General features: G+C 34.3%; 1 pseudogene across 1 annotated transcript in view; it reads left to right on the top strand.

The window, feature by feature from the left end:
• Positions 1-2414: 2414 nt before the first annotated feature.
• The window catches only part of LOC311601204 (kelch-like protein 24), a 71022-nt pseudogene continuing 55490 nt past the window's right edge, over positions 2415-17946 (top strand). Inside the window, exon 1 of the transcript in view lies at positions 2415-2480. The product of the transcript in view is annotated as a kelch-like protein 24 (transcript). The remainder of the gene's footprint in view (positions 2481-17946) is intronic.

Below are 17946 nucleotides of genomic sequence, written 5' to 3'. Positions count from 1 at the left end.
CATATCAAAATGTCCATTGTTCCAACAATGGGAGATGAGGCTAGAAGCTTCCAGGCCTAGGCCTAGTGATAGTAAGATAGACACACTCTGGGCTCAGCCCAAACCATGTATTTGTAAAGCTAGGGTACAGTTGTCATCTCATTCTTCATCTGAGGAATAAAACGAACATTTACAGAGATGGTGGGAGGGGTGGGGAGAAAGGGAGGAAGGAAGGAGGGAAGGAAGGAAAGACGGAAAGAAGGAAGGAAGGGAAAACCTCAAATCATATAGGCACCCCCTTTTCTTATGTCTATTCTGTTAATGACTCTTCTATTTACCCTCCACATGCTCAGAGATGCTCAGAAAATCCAGAGTTGTGTCACTCCCCAGCACTCTAGTTCACTTTTTTCTCTCTAAAATTTCATACTGCTGGGCTTCTGTTCGGTCCTGTGGGCTTTTCCCTACTGCAAAAAATTCTGATGGTCCCTCTTTTTTTTACTTATTTTATTTATTTTATTTTTTATTTTTTCCAACATATATATTATTTTATTAATTTGTTCTTGTTACATCTCACTGGTTATCCCATCCCTTGTCTCCTCCCAATCTTCCCTCCCTCCCATTTTCCCCTTATTCCCCTCCCCTATGACTGTGACTGAGGGGGACCTCCTCCCCCTGTATATGCTCATAGGGTATCAAGTCTCTTCTTGGTAGCCTGCTATCCTTCCTCTGAGTGCCACCAGGTCTCCCTTGGCACTCAGAGGAAGGTCCCTTGTTTTTATTGAGCTCTTTACTCTGAGGAGTCTGGCTTGTCTTCTTGGCCTCCCACCCTTTATCAGAATTTCTGTACCTTCTTCACTTTTCGTATATACATCATATTGATAAACTGTCATTTGCTGTTTTCGCTAAAAAACTTGCTCAATGGGTAGTATTTGACACTTTCACTTCAGACTCAATTATATTTGTCTCAGAGTATCACCTGTCCTGGGTCAGGTTGGCCCCTAATTTCAGAACAGTAAGAAAAGAGAACAATGTAGCCCGGAGTGTAAAATAGCTCAGAGTGCCTTTGAAAACAACTAAAAGGTAAAGTATTTGCAAAAGAGGCTACTTCTCTTTGTTCCATAATATAAAATGCTTCTAAAAATAATCGTAGATAGAAAGCTTCTTCATGCAGAGAGGACTTTATGCCAAAACTCCTCAATCAATAACTCCAATACCACACTTGTAACGGGGCTTCCTTAGCAAATTTCTGCTGAATGTTGTGGACATCAATTTAATGATATTTTCTTATTTACCCGCAGCTTGTCTCTGCTCCCTGCACACATTCAAAACTAAAAGCACAGTGATGGCAAATCATTCTATTGACTCTTTAGAGCACACAAAATAATTCAGGTTTCTTATGTTTTCTACAGGATTTACTCAGCCTTTATAAATTCTCATAGCTTAAAATATGTAGAAGTATTATTAATTTATCACTTTACGTTACAAAGGTAGTTAGGGTTCAATTTTTCTTAAAGTTTTACATTTTAAAAAAATGTATTATAATTTATTTATATTACATCCTGATTGTTATCTCTGTCTTAATTTTTTAATTTTTAGTTTATGTTTATGGGTATTTTGCTTCTATGTATGTTTCTGCAACATGTGTATGCCTTGTGTCTGGACTGCAGAGGCCAGAAGACGATATTAGATGCCTTGAAACTAGATTTAGGGTTGGTGGTGAGCTACTATATCAGTGCTGGAAACTAACCAGAGTCCTTTGCAAAAGCAGCAAGTGCTCTTATTGTTGAGCCATGATTCCAACCCCAAGAATATAATTTTTTGTAAAAAAGGATTTGTTTGAAATTATGATGCCTACATGATTTTACAGCATGGGAACAGAAAACAGGAAAGCAGTTCACAAGAGCTCTGACTAAGTTATAAAATATGAAGTATAAATATAATATATTGATACTAAAATTTCTAGTTCAGGCAAGTGTCTGTTTAAATTAATAGCTATCTTAAGTTGTTGTTCTGCTCTTGGTGGCAGTTGCAAGAATGTAAATACATGTCCAATTGAGATTTACTCAAGTGTTTCATTTTTGCCCAAAGTTTATCTAAATACAAAGTAATTGAAGATACCAGACTTATAGGACTCACTTTCAGAGGGTTACATAACCACATTTGGAGAACTATACTAATATAGACAGAGGTAGTAAAGGGGACAGTATTTAGCTCTAATGAGTCTCCTGTCCTTTTGTTCAGAGAGGCCATGGAGACCTGCATAGTCTTAAATATCCAATGGGAAAGCATAACCAAAGTTAAAAATAATTGATAATAATAAAAAATAAACAAACTATAGGTTAGGGTTTACAAGTCTGTGAGGCTACTGAAATTTCAGCTCAAGTGATCACTAGCACTCCAGCTTTAATCAAAAGGGTTACATGCTCTTCCTAACCATGACTGTGCATACTGCTGTTGATAGACGTCTGTTAACTGGGCTCATGGAACGTTGGTTTTACAAGGTGTGATAATATAAATCAGAATGCCCCTAACAGGATTTTATATATTTGAAGATTTAGGTCCTAGTTGGTGAAGTGTTTAGGACTGATTAGGAGGTGATCTTGTTTGAGGAGGTGTATCACTTCAGTCCCAGTTTCTCTCTGCTGAGTGCTGTGGATAAGGGTTTAAGCTCTCAGCAACTGCTCCAGCACCATGCCTGCCTGCCTGCTGCCACACTCCCTTTCATAATGATCATGGACTAACCCACTAAAAATGTAGGCAATCCCCAAACAAAATGCATTTCTTTGTATGATACCTTGGCCATGGTCTCTTTACAGTCATAGAACAGGAAATAACTAGGACAAAAGTCTACAAAAGCAGGCTAAGAAAATACCAAATAGCACCACGCATCAGTTACCAGCTTTAAAACAGATCTCTGGATCTTCATGGTAATAATAGGATAAGTCTATTATAAGCTTAGTGGTGTTATTAATTTCTAGAATTTGAGTACTCAACTGAACCCTTAATTTTATCTATTCTCGTTTACAGTTGTTACACACTCAGATGGACCTGTGACAGTTCACGCTCTCTTGATCATGCTCTAATGCTGGAACACCAGAAAGAATAGAGACCTTAAGTCCCACTATGTCCCCAGTGTTATCCACAAGCACTCAAACTGACTTGATTCACATCTCCTAAATGATTTTAGGATTTCAATTATTTTTTCTTTAATATTTATTTTTTTATTTTAACTTTTTACATATACATTTATATTATTACACATATATACTATAAACTACCTAAAGCAAGAAGAACCACAAAACAATAAGGAATTATATAAATGTTACATTCTTAGTGTTTGGGCTATTTGTATTTGGCAGCCTTGAAGAAAACATTTTTCCTATTTTGGTCCATCTAAAATTCTGATTGTAAATCAATATTTATCATATTTCATCACTATCAACTAAAAATATCTATCTAGACCTAAAAACATCTTAACCCCAAAACAACTAAGCTTAACTGTAAAGCTAAACTATCTGGTCTTCAACCCCATCAGAAACTTGAGAAGAAATAAAATAATTACCTGAGTAAACAGGAAGTGCAGTTTAGAAGCTTCCAAAGCGAAAAAATGTCAGAGACATTGTGCTGCCTGAGCAGTTACCCAAGCCTCTTTATAACATTGGAGCATCATCTTCAGCCTATTGGTACTATATATCGGACAGACATATTTGTGAGGCAGGAACTATTGAGGACTTGCTTACTCTGTCTTGGCAGAGTTTGGCCATCAATTCTGCCTGCATCCAAGCTTGCCCATTTTTAGGCTTAATTCTGTCTCTTGCTGAAATGACGGCATTTTGCCCAGTGGGTGGTTTGCCACATTGAAGGCATCTCCATAAGGAGGTTCTTTGATGCTCATCATCTCCTTTCTCAGTTCTTGAGTAGAAAACTGTAAGTAGATAGATAGATAGTACGTTTAGAGTCCATTGAGAAAAGGCCACACCCTCATAGCATCCTCCTTTTCCAATATTTCTCATACCAAACAGAGACTGTTGCCAGATTCGCTGATGAAGGTACTGCACTTGTGTAGTAGGACAGAGCTATGAAAATGACAGCTGCATCTCCTTTTCATCCATCTAATAAAATAAAAGTCAAGAATGTTAGCCAGTGTCATGCCATCTTTGTATATTGCTTCCATTTTTCATTTAACTCACATAATTCTAATAACTATAGTAATTTGGTTTCTAGAAGTAAATTAATTTGATTTTCTAGATTCTTGACTTCCCTGATGAGTGTACCCCAAGTAATCACAAGCTATCAAATATATTTATCAAACTCTCAACCTCTTTTAACCAACTACTCACTGATTGCCCCTAACAATGACCAAATCTAAGCCCAAAAAGGGAACTTTTCACCCTCTTTCCTTCCCTCCCCTACAGCCCTATAATTATGTCACCTTGTAAGCAGATGGTGGGCTGATTTTTACAGGTACACTTTCTGAGTTTTTTACACTGCCTTAATTTATTTGTTCCTTTGTGGAATATTTGGGCATATGAATGCAATGAGTAATGATTAAGTAAAAATACATAGCACATATAATATCTCTAACATTTGTCATTTCTTTGTATTGAGAGTATTAAAATATAATTTTCTAGATTTTTTCAGTATTTAATAAATTATATATATATATATATATATATATATATATATATAATATGGGACAATGGGTGTGGGTATTGTCTTTAAATCTAGAAAGGAGATAGAAGAGAAAAAAGAGAGGTACTGAGGAAGGGGGTATAGTAAAACACATAGAATGTGAAAGCAGAAAAATGTTTAATAAATATTGATAGAATAGTACAAGGAGTGCTAAAACAGAAAAAGAAAAAAGAAAAAGGAAATATCAACGATTTTGTTTTAAAAATCATAATAAAACAATATAGTACATGCTAATTATAAATAATAGGTAACTCCAGTGATCCTGCCTGTTAAGGTACATAATCACACTATGTATATATTTTAAATCTATTTATCAACCTTTATATATTCCTATGTCGTGCCATTTACAAGCTTTGATCAGTATTGCACTGTCAACTTTTATGAGATTGAGGTTTTTTCGATGCTTACATGTGATAAGAACATCTTTTTATGCCTGATTATTTCACTTAAAATGTTATTTTCCAGGTTTATCATAATGATATTTTATTTAAAAAAATCTATGTATTTTACTTGCCACTTTAATTTTACCCTTTGAGAAATCTGTGTGCAAAATTTTGCTAGAAATCTTAACAACTTCTCCCCTGGAATTTTGTTAGTTTTTCTTTATTAATTTTTTGACTCAAAAACTAAACCCAAATTTATGAAGTAGTAATTGAAATTTGAATATATCACTCACTTTTGTGGGAGCTTGTGGTCAACAAGAATGTAGGGGATTAAAGTGTAATCACCCAATAAATAGGATAACACAATGGTGGTAGTGAAAAGAATGAAATTATCTCCGTTTTAGGACACAGTGTGATATTCTAAGTTCTTCTCCACACCTTGTACATTAAAAATTGAATTTTCTGATTAATAAAGAGATTTGCATATGTGCTTATTGCATAATTTAAGGATTATATTTAGGTAAGGATGAAATCTTCTATTAATTTAGCCAAACAAATTCACCTGAGGGGATTTTACAAGAATGGTGACTTAGGACAATCAATAGCTGTGTGGTCCTTCCTTTCTTTGAAACTTAACCCTGTCATCTGGAAGATAATTGAGCCAAACAATCCAATCTTTGCATCTGAAGTTTTCTGGATCAGATCAAATTTGATAAGTTTGATTGATATTTACTGATAAATTCAACAATAATTATTGTTATCTATTATGTAACTTCATAAGTTTGGATGGATTTCCTATTATTCTTATCTTTCAATTGGGAATGCTGAGATGCAGAATGGCTTCCCTAAACTTGGTAACTGGTAAATGGGAATGGTGTAATATTCTGTCTGATTCCAGATTTGAAGAGTTCTACACAACAGCATTTCTGTGATGTGTGCATTTCAATATTTAAAGGGCACTGATAAAATTCACATTTAATTAATTCTAACATTTAATTTAAAATTATCTGAAGGTATAGTTGAATCCAGTCTTACATATAGATATGTAATTTTTTTGGTTCACAAAAATAAGTCTGCTAGGAAAGGAGGAATATGACAAATATGTAAGTTAAGGAGTGATTGCAATCTGTCTTGTTTCAAAGTGGGTTAAGAGAGTTAAGTTTCAGAAAATTGTATTCAATAAGTGACTGTTGTAATATTTGAATCACTAAACTTATGTGCCTTCAGCATCTATGTTTATAACTTTGTTTTCACAGTAGTTCTACATTCACGTACAATATCTGACATTTTAATTATGAATTTTTTTGTAATCTTTCCTGGGCATTTGTTCATTAAATTGGACATAGTTTTATGACAATTTACCTTCCTAACATTCTCTTTTTACATTATTTTTGTGTTATTATGTTGACTAAGTTTTACTACTGGTTGAACCGGACTGCACTATGTAGACAAGGATGTCTCCCAAATCACAGAGTTTCCAGGATCCTCTGGCTCCTGAGTGCTGGGACTAAAGGCATGCACCAACACATCTGGCCTATGTTGATATGTTTTTAAATTGAATATAATTATACTATCTATATTGGTATAGTTAGACTATGCCAATTTAATTTGAAGATAATAAAACATATTATAGCATATAAATAAAAATGTAGCAGGTTGGAATTCATATTATTTACTAAAACTATTGGCTTAAACAATTAAACAAATTACCTATAACCAAAAATTACAGGTTCTGCTTTATGTTGTTGAACTACATTGTTTCAAATAAATAGGTTGATTGCATTACTGAATTTTGCCAAAACAATCCGGCTAGTTTTGCTTAGCAATAGCTTAGGCAACTGAAAGGAAACAGGAATTAGAAATAAACTCATAACCCAGAAAATTTATTCTAATTACTGTTGTAAGGAAATGAAATTGGAAACCCACCTCAACTCTGAATTTACACAACTTGAAACTTCAAAAGGGTAGAACCACAACAATATCTAATATGAGCTTTACAAAATATGAATAAGCATATCTATCTACAAAGACTGACACGAATAGAATGACACTACTATTAATGAGGTGGATTTTTTTTAAGTGCTTAAGGTTCTTTTTGTGAAAGTACTCACTATTTTCTAGAGAAATATTTTCCTCTGACACTCATTGCACATTAGAAGCTGGGAACAAAGAGACAGACAGTTCTTGAATTAATAAATCCACAGTAGCCAATGCTTTATTTTCTAATGACTGTAAATGAATGGGATAGTTCAGTAATGACATGAGCTCAGTAGGTAGGGAGGCTCATTGTCTTTTAATTGTACGTATTTGTTAAATTAGTTTTAAAGGTCACACTGGTATTCATTAATAGCACCTTCAATGCAGCTCTTCTAAATTATACTTTTATTAATAAAATCCAGTGATCTAATTTTGATCAAAGGAAGGGTAAGTTACAATTTTCTGCTTAGTTTCATAAAAGTAGGAGCTACTTTGTATAAGCATTTTAGAAAATCACTGTTTTCAATGTTTATTATTAGAATTCTAACTTAATGGCATAAATTAAATTTGGTGATTCTCTTTTGATTATCTTCATTGTGCCTAACACATGTATTTTTTGATGTTCATATTGTTTTACAACTTACAGAGTACTTGACTGTGTATATTGAGTATATATGGCTACCATAGTGAATAACTACAGATTTGGTCACTTCAAACAACAGAAAGTGATTCTCTAGCTTTTGGGGCCTAGATCGAAGTCCTTAGTTCTAAATACAGTCATCCTGAGATTTTTAGTGAATATAGATTTGAGGAGTGTGTCACTTAGCCCACTACAATGTGTATTTGTTTTTCTTTTTTCTTTTTCTTTTTCTTTTTCTTTTTCTTTCTTTCTTTCTTTTTTTTTTTTTTTTGCTAAATTCATTGCAGCTTTATGCTAAAGATGAAAAATTTGAAATCCCAGAAAGCTGAAGGTTTTAAAGCATGCATTTAAGTTACATTTCAAGAACCAACATTGACATAAGTCTAATGATAAGTCCTTCATACTTTCTCCTATAGAAAATCACCTACCCTATGTATAGTTGACAAAAGATTGCTGTGTGCAAAATAAAGTCCAAAAGTCGTCTCTACTAATGTACCTCTCCCTTATTGCCCCAGAGCTTGTATTCTTCATCTGTCCTAACCTGTCCAATCCCATTTTGAAAATAAAATAAAACAAATGCCCTCATATCCCCTACTGCCTAGGTAGTCAAGGTTTATATATTGACAATTTCTGTCCCCAGTACTTGCCTAATCCTTGGTTGGTCATATATGATATAATAGAGTGATGGCCATTTGACTAGTAAAATTGAAAACTCCTACAGCTTGTGCACAATGGTGAATTTTTACAAAATGATAGAATTTTACTGCTAAGATTGTCAGAATCTCTGGCAAACCATGATGCTTTGTCACCCTGCTTACGCAATACATGTATTGGATGGTTAATGGATATTTTTATATACTATGAACTAGTATTTGTATAATAACTAATTGATGAATACTTAAAATAATATTGAAACTTTGGGCCTCATTTGTACCTGTGAAGTTCCAAGGCCCTTTGAATTCTAAAAATTGTTCTCACAATGTAGTTTGTTTCAAGTTCTCAAGTCTATAAAAAGACTAAAGGCAAAACAAAGATACAGTTTAGGATATAATGCAACCTAATTATAAAATATTACCATAGCCTTTACTTCAGTCAACTTTGGAGTAACTTTGAAATGAGAAAAATTGGTTTTCTTCACATATCTCAAACACAGGCCAAAAATGAGACCCAGTATGGTTTCATTCTTTTCCTATATATATTGTCACACAGATCCATGCACACAGTTAGTATCCAATAAATCATTTGTTGATTCATTAAGATCATTGGATATCTTAAAATATTTCTCATAGATTATAGAGCACATCCAATTCTTGAGTATCCGAATAAGAAGAGGTGATATTTGATATGTTATTGAAAGAAAATTATGCTGAACTTAATGGGATCTTATAAATGTCTCCTGACATTTCAACCATTACGAATATTTTTTAACTTTAAGATTTGGCTGCACAGCAGTGGCTCTAATGCTGATTTCCAAAAACATTTTCCCAAGAAATTTAGGTATGTTATAACATAATTAGAAAATAAACATAAATTTCTAGGATTATCTTGCCTATAATCCTAGGCCCTTAGAGGTAGAGTGGATATGTGTTTGAGATCCCATCCTGTTGGGATCTGAAACTTGTTTGGGTCCATTACAATTTATGTGATATTGGAAAGTTATTTAACTTCTTAGTACAGTAATACATTGCTATGAATTTTCATAATGTGAATCATTATAATATAAATACTATGACTTGTTCTAATAGAAGCAGTAGCTATATAAAATCTGTGGTGTTGTAAATGAATTCTTATATATCAAGTATGTAGAGAATTGTCATTATTAGGTTTCTATTGCTGTCATAAAACACCATAACCAAAACTAATCTGAGAAGAAAAAGGGTGTATTTCACCTTTTAGTTTATAAGTTCATCATTGAGGAAAACCAAGGCAGGAACCTGGATGCAGGAATAGGAGCAAAGGCCATGAAATATCACTGATTGTAGGAGAAAATGCAGGCATGACCTGGCAGCCAGCTGACTTGACACACTGCTTTTAAATAAGATGCACAGCACACCATGCCCAAGAAGTCAAAACATTGAATTCTGAAGTAGCTTGAGTATCTGGGAGCTGGCCAGCAGAGGAGTCAGCACACTTTAATGCACTTGTTCCACACAGACAACCTAGTGGTATGAGTACTCACTAGTCACTCTGAGGTAAGGTACTAACCAACCACAGTTGATACGCTTCTACTATATTAGTGGTTACTCACGTGCAATAAAGCAGATGTTGTCCCCTGAAACCGTCCCTGGTGTGTGCCTTTTACTGACCCATGAACAACGCTGTCTTTTCTGCAGATGATCCAGTAATAACAGCAACTATTTTCTGCTTGCTCCTCATGACTTGCTCAGGCAGCCTCCTTTAAACACATGGAACCACCAGCCTAGAGGCAACACTGCCCACACTGATCTGGGCCCTCCCACGACCATCATCAATCAAGAAAAGGCACCACAGGCTTACCCAGATGATCTAGTAGGAGGATTTTCTTAAATGAAGTTCCCTCTTTCAAAATGACTCTATCTAGTGTCAAGTTGACATAAAACTAAACAAGCACAAAAGCATCTATAAATAATCTATTTCAGCAATTATTTCCCTTATTTCAACCTTCAGTCCATTTTCTGAACTACTTTCATGTCCATTGTATTATTCCTCTAGAGCAGGGGGTCTGATTTATTCCAGTTCTTTTCATCTTCTACCCAGACTGCTTATGTCAACTAACTGTTTAGTTAGGCCCTCAATATGGTCCTTGCTGTTCTAATACTGACCAAGATACACAAAAGCCCTCAGTATGTACCTCCTCTTCAATACTGATTCATTATGTGCACATGTGCTTATATGCACACATGTACACACACACACACACACACACACACACACACACACCACACACTACACTATGACAAACTACTTGAGCTTCCTTGATCCTGTTATGTTTACTCTTGTCCATGATTTTGGTTATGCTATTTGGTTATGCTATTTCCTCCCACTGCTGTGTACTTAGTTTCCACCCAACTTTCAAGATTCAGCACTAAGATAATCTTCTCTAGAAACTTTGCCTATGCTAGAAGAATCAGGCTTCCTTGCCTGTGTAGTGTGTTATAATATTTATAAATCTCTTTATATAAATACAATATATTAAATCTAAGAAGTATTTTAATATGACGTGTTCACAATAAATGAACATTCTCTAGATGACTGCTTTATTCACATAGGTAGTCTCATAACATAGTATCTATTTCATACCATTTCAGTACTTGCTTTAACTTATTAGGTCATTAATGTGTCTTGGTAATTAAATTATTCAATTGTTATGTATCTGAAAAAAGTTTCTTGTGTTGGGAAATATTTTCCAGAGTAAAAACTCTACATTGACAGATTTTAAATATATTAGCTGCTTACCAGTGTTGCTCCATTGCCTTCTAAACTGTTTCTTCCAGTAAAATTTGTTAGACTCTTCATCACTGTTTTTCTGCTGTCATATCCTTTTGCATCTATGGGTTTAAAATTTCATTAAAATTGAAAAAAATCAGGTTTATTTATTCATATATTTCTTTTTGTACTTGAACACCCAAATTTCAGGATCTTCCCTTATATGTAAAAAGCTCTTATAATTATCTTATAATACATTAATGCTCATCTAATTTTCTTTTTCAAAAAGTGTTTGTTTTGATTTGAATAATTGTTTTTGTTATATTTTCAGGTTCTGTAGTATTTTATTATACAGTATATAATGCAGAAAGTCCTGATATTTTTTCTCATGTATTTTATTTTCATATCTAGAGGTCTGATTTAGATATTTTCATATGCTCTATGCCAGTGGTTTTCAACCTTCCTAAGGCTGTGACCCTTTAATAAAATTCTTCATGTGGTGTGATCCCCCAACCATAAAATTATTTTCATTGCTACTTTGGAGCTGTTATTCTGTACTGTTATGAATTGTAAGGTGAATATTTTTGGAGATAGAGGATTGCCAAGGGCAATGGAATCCACAAGTTGAGAACCACTGCTCTATGTTACTGCTTATCTTTGTGTAGATCTGTTATGCAGTTATATCATGGTTAGCATCATTAAATCTAATGTTAGTGGTTACTTGGAAGGAGTTTCATTTAATTTATCTCTCTACTCATCACTCTTTTACTTTCCTAATGTTTTGTAAAGATGGTTGTGTTTGACCAGATGCCAGACATTGCCATTTCCACTTTCAATCATTTTTGTTCTACTTCTATAGTCTTAAATTTATTTTATGATATAGTTAAATTGGAAAGTGGCAGCCTGTGATTTTCTTTTTTTTTTTTCAGAAACCTTGTTTTATTCTGTGTATACATGTTTTGTTCTTTTTTTTTCCTCCTTTATTAATTTATTCTTGTTACATCTCAATGGTTATCCCATCCCTTGTATCCTCCCATTCTTCCCTCCCTCCCAATTTCCCCTTATTCCCCTCCCCTATGACTGTTCCTGAGGGGGATTACCTCCCCCTCTATATGCTCATAGGGTATCAAGTCTCTTCTTGGTAACTTGCTGTCCTTCCTCTGATTGCCACCAGGTCTCTCCGTCCAGGGGACATGGTCAAAGGTGAGGCACCAGAGTATGTTGAAAGTTCAATTCTGAACTTCATATGGAAAAACAAAAAACCCAGAATAGCTAAAACAATCTTGTACAATAAAAGGTGCTCTGGAGGAGTCTCCATACCTGATCTCAAACTCTACTATAAAGCAATAGTAATTAAAACAGCATGGTACTGGCACAGCAACAGGCCGGTTGATCAGTGGAATCGAATTGAAGACCCAGATATGAATCCACACACATATGGGCATTTGATTTTTGACAAAGAAGCCTGTGTTTTTCATAACTTCATCTAAGGTAGGACTAGCATAACATCTGTTACAGAGTTACTCAAGTAAGATCCTTCTGCTTATATATAGAACTCTCAATGAGTATTCAAGTAAAGACCATTGCAATACACATATCTTAAAATGCAGTCTAGATATTGTGCTTCTAATATTAACTTATAGTGAATTTCATTGTATTATTCCCTCATAATACATCAGTGCTCAGCTCATTTCCCCAAGGACACTTCCTATACTATTCCAGATTACTCCGTATTTCTCTCTCTCCTTTCTATATACTCTTGTCTGGCAATCTCTATTTTCTTGGCCTTCTTTGAATCTTCATCTCTTGCTTCCTCAACTGGTTCTCTAGGCTCTGTGTGGATTTTGTCTCTCTTCTTCCATGATGTAGAAAGTCTCATGAGGAAATTAGCAAGAACTTCACTTATTTTCTTCTCTTGGCAATTCATTTATTTGTAACCCAATAGCTAATGTTTTGAAAACTTATTTATTATACCTTATCTTTCTTTCTACTGTTGTTATTGTTTAAGATAGTTGGTAAGTGTGGTTGGAGAGAAGGTTCAGTGTTTATGAGCACTAGCAACTCTTCGAAAGGAGTTTGATTTGATTCCCAGCCCCCATACTATTACTCAAAACCACCTATAACCACAGTTCCAGGGATCTGCTGTTTTCTTCTGGCCTCTGTGGCCCAGACGCACATGGTGCACAGATATACATGTAGGCAAAACACCCATACACAGAAAACAACATAAGCTTACACTGTATCACTTGTTTTCATATGACTCTCACAGAAATTGTGAAAAATACAGACATACAATATTTAGAGACTCTTTTTATGTAAATCAGCAATAATAGCCCAGAATGTTATGGTATTAATCCCTTGTAAAACGTAGTCTGTATTATGCTATATCCTTATTCAATTAGCCCAAAAAATCTATCCTATTCATTAAGCCTTTAAATTAGTGTCTCTTGTGTTTGGTCATTCTAGAAAGTCCACATATCGATAGCCTAATCCCTGTGAAAGATAAGATATAAAATACATAGTGTTCTTTTTTGCTGCTGCCGAGTTTTCCTTTGTACAATGTCATAGACATGGAGTCCAGAATCTAGTGTCCACAGAATGAATATTAGGTGTACTTCCATGACATTTAGCAGTCATACATAAGTGTAGCAAAAGACTTGTATTAACTGATAGAAAATGTGTCATAAATAGGGACTAATAACACCAAAATTTAGTCTGTAGTTTCTTCCATGTTAACCATCTATGATTGCTTCAGATTTTCTTCCACTATATTATATCCTCTATTAAATTATAATAAAATCATAGAGATATATAAATTTAGGAGAGACATTTCCTCATTGTAGCTGAAGAGTTGTTTTGTCATAGTCATTTTGTCTTTGAAGACCTTTTGACATTTATGCTTACTAGTTGTCTTTTCTGTCTTCTTAACTTGTGGTTTGGTAGTATTGAGGATTAAAAATTACACTTATTTTTAAATTTTTTTTACTTAGCATTCAGGATATTTTTTCCAAATGTTGTTTTGTGAAATCCATGACCTTGTGTGTATCAAATCATCTTTCCTAGGGGTGATTTATAGCCAGTAACTAAGCTTAACAAAGACAAAAAGGTAACCTCAGTCTTACGAGATACAGAATACCCTTAACAGGCAATTTTAATTACAGGATGGTAACCTTGGTGACCTGCAAATATTTCCATGGATAAAAATCAATCCTTCTTCCTTCCCCTAGGCTCAGACCTACACAAATGTCTGAATTGTGAAAACTTGTTTATGTTTCCTCTTCTTGCCTTCCTCTTCATTGTTCTTCCAAAGTTCTTTGCATGTTTCATCCTACTTTTCAGAAAAATAGAACTCATATGGAAGTTACTTGCTGTCAGTATCTCATTTGTGAAATATTAATGTGCCCCTTCTTATGTGCCAAACATGATTTCAATGCTTAACAAACATCAATTTATTAATTAATCATAATAAACCTGCAAGATTATAAAATTACCATTTATATAATTTTCATATAAAAATCTAAAGCATAAACGTCAAAGAGAACATAGATTGGCCTTGCTGTGTTTACAATTGGAACAGAGAAAAGGGAGACTAAGGAGATTGGCTGGAGAAATGTTTTCTAAGTTAATGTCTGGCTCTTTTGTATTCATCAGAGAATCTAACTTTTGACTTTCCAAGTAGCAGGAACTTTCTCACAAAAGACATGTATAGCCAGAACAACTATACACAAGGAAATGCACTCAAACATGTCAGTGGGGCAAACGCATCAGGAACTGAATGATTTGGACAACATTTTGGCAAGATTAGGAAATATAAAATATAATTTTAAGTAAAATTAACAATCATTTCTATCTTTTTCCCTCAGGGTTACAATGTTAGCTTGAAAAATAATCTTTTTAGTCCACACAGTCAGTCATGATGTGGCTTCTCTGAAAGATCTGAAATATTATGTCCAATGACAGTTTTGTTGACTCAAAATATTTGCAATGCTGTTAACATTTCTACCTACAAATGCAGCCCCAGCAAAGAAAACAACGAAAATCTAGATTTTGAAAGGTACTTTGTGGACCTGTGATATATTATCTTCCTAGGAAGCAGCTGAAGGGACTAAATGTCCTTTTGGGACAGAGTCCAGTTAGGAAACATCATTCTTCAAATCTGTCCATTAGGCTTCAATAAAGTAAAATGCTGTGATGTCTGTGATGATACTCACCTAAATTTGCTTCCTTAGCTCCATTTGTGAAAGATACATTTCTTCTCTGTATGTACTTGAACTGAAGGAAAAAAGCCTCTGCAAAGAAAAGCAACTAATAATTTGCTTATAATTAGAAGAATGCCAATATTCATTACTAATGAAATATGTTAGCTAAAACATAGTTCTTATTTATAGGTGAAAATACTTTGCAATGGATTTCTCTTTCTTTTTATCCCTTCCATCAATTACTGATAACCTAGGTCACCAGAGTTGGTTGCAAGAAGATGAAGTTTGAAGCTAGGTAGAGCTTGGGTAAAGACTCTTATGTACAGAAAGTGTTGGTTGATTGTAGGAGATATTCATGTGTCTATGTATTAAAGTAAGAAGAAAAAGATTGGTAGAAATAGATATAAGCTTAGAGTTAATGTTGAATATGCCACATTTCTTATCACAATCTTTTCTTTAATAGCTATTGATAGAAACAATTAAAGGGAAGCTGAACTCTTATCATTATTTCTTTAATACAGGAAAGGTAAAATGGTGCATCATTCAAAATTTGGGAACTGAAGAGCTCTTTTTCTCACCTTAGTTTACTATTTAAATTAAATGATGTAATATAGTAATGATGTTTTGATGTAATAAGGTAATGATGTAATTGGTGTTTTCATTTTCTTCTCTTAATATTCTTCACATATTTATTAACTGTAGCAACTTCAAGAAGAAAATTCATAATGCAGAAATAAACATTTTTTCTTTTTTTTTTGAAATAAACATTTTTTTTCACCTCCAAATCCCTTCTAGTTTCATTATGCTGTTTTTATTCTTGAGTAATTCTTGCTTTCCTTTCTACTTCTTTGTTGATTGGCATATACAATCAGCTTGCAGTAATTAGAGAAACAAGAAAAGTAAAGAAAGAGCTTCACCAGGATTTAGAGAGGCCAATAAAGAGGAGAATATGATACAAGTAATCTGATCAAGGAAATTGGAAAAGGGGGCTTTGTTCCTTAGGGGGAAGAAGGAGGTAAATACCTAAGAAAGAGCCTCTGACATGAACTCTGTTGACCCAGATTTGATCACTTCCCCTTATTGGGTAGGCTGTAAGCTATAAGCACTATGCTGGGCAGATTCTGAGCTACTCTAATCCTAGTACCTTTAAAACCCACACAAAAACCAATTCCTTGCCAATCTAATGACTTCCTGGGCAGCTTCTGCTTCATTAGTCTGTTCCTACAGCCACTTGCCCAGCACTATCTTCTTTCTCAGCCACATGGCCCGCTATCTTCCCAGCATCCAGAAACATCATTGACTTCCTCCTTGTCTCGTGGTGAAAAGCTCTTTTCTTCTTCCCTTCCTAGAGTCTCCTCTTCCCTACTAGGAAGTCCCATCTTCTGCTTCTTATCCTTCTGTCCAGCTGATTGGCCAAACAGCTCTTTATTGACAACTGCTGCATCCACTCAAGACATTTCTCTACAGATGGAGTCAGCACCAGAGAGGGCTCAGGCCAGACACAGGCCTCCTTAGAATGGAGGAAAATGGGGGTTGGGTCCGACAAACAGCTCACTTCTAATGGCTCTGCTGGCTCTCTGTTGTCTGTGTCCCAGTTGAGTCAGGTAGATGGAGTGCAGCAGAGAGGTCTCTACGCATCCTAGAATGTTTCACTCCTTACAAATGTTTCACTCCTCTAACAAAATTTTCTTGATTTCCTCAATATCTCTGATCTTTCAAAAGAACTACTTTACTCTCAACCATATGAGATGCAGTTTTTAGATATGATGTATTAGTAAGATGATATGGCACTTGTCTTTCTGTTGCTGGCTTATCGGGTTCAAATGATGATCTCTGGTCACATCTATGACATTGGCAAATGATTATATATCTTTTACCTTGATTGTTTAAAAATATTTCTTATTTTTTAGATTATATATATATATATATATATATATATATATATGATATATATATATCATTAGTTCCCCCTTCCCTTTTCTCCCTCTAAGCCCTCCTATATATCCCTCTTTGATCTTCTTCAAATGCCAGATGGCTAAGCAATACTAAATGATCAGCCAGACCTACATATAAGTAATATTATAAGGCTAGGCAGGATACACACACACATGCACACACACACACACACACACACACACATACACACACACACACACACACAAATGCTGTTAACAATTAGTGAAAAGAGGAGCCATGATTTTGAAATATTATATTTTATAAACTGTTTCATTATGAATATATATCATATTTTTTGTTTATTCATTAGTGGATATACAGTTTGTTTCTAATTTTCTACTATTATGAATAATATTTCAATGAACTTGAGAATTCAAATGTCTCTTTAACATGTTGATTCACTTTCATTTGTATATATACACAGTAGTGGAAATGCTAGATCATATAAAAGTATATTTCAAAAATTTGGAACAATTTTTATACTATATTCCATACTGGATTACCAATATGCATTCCTACCAGTAAATAGTGTATAAGTTTGTAATGTGTACACATTCTTGCTAATACCTATAAGAACCACCCCAAAATATATGAATGAATTAGCTCATAAGATATTATGTTACATTCAAATTATCAGGCAAAGAAGACCTAAAATAATTAAAATTACAGAATCAGGAACTGGAATGATAATTTCCAAGGCTTAGAAAGAAGGTGA

This window comes from Acomys minous (genome assembly GCF_964271855.1).
Source record: "Acomys minous genome assembly, chromosome: 7".
Classification (NCBI taxonomy): Eukaryota; Metazoa; Chordata; class Mammalia; order Rodentia; family Muridae; genus Acomys; species Acomys minous.
This window is presented reverse-complemented; position numbering and strand designations above follow the sequence as displayed.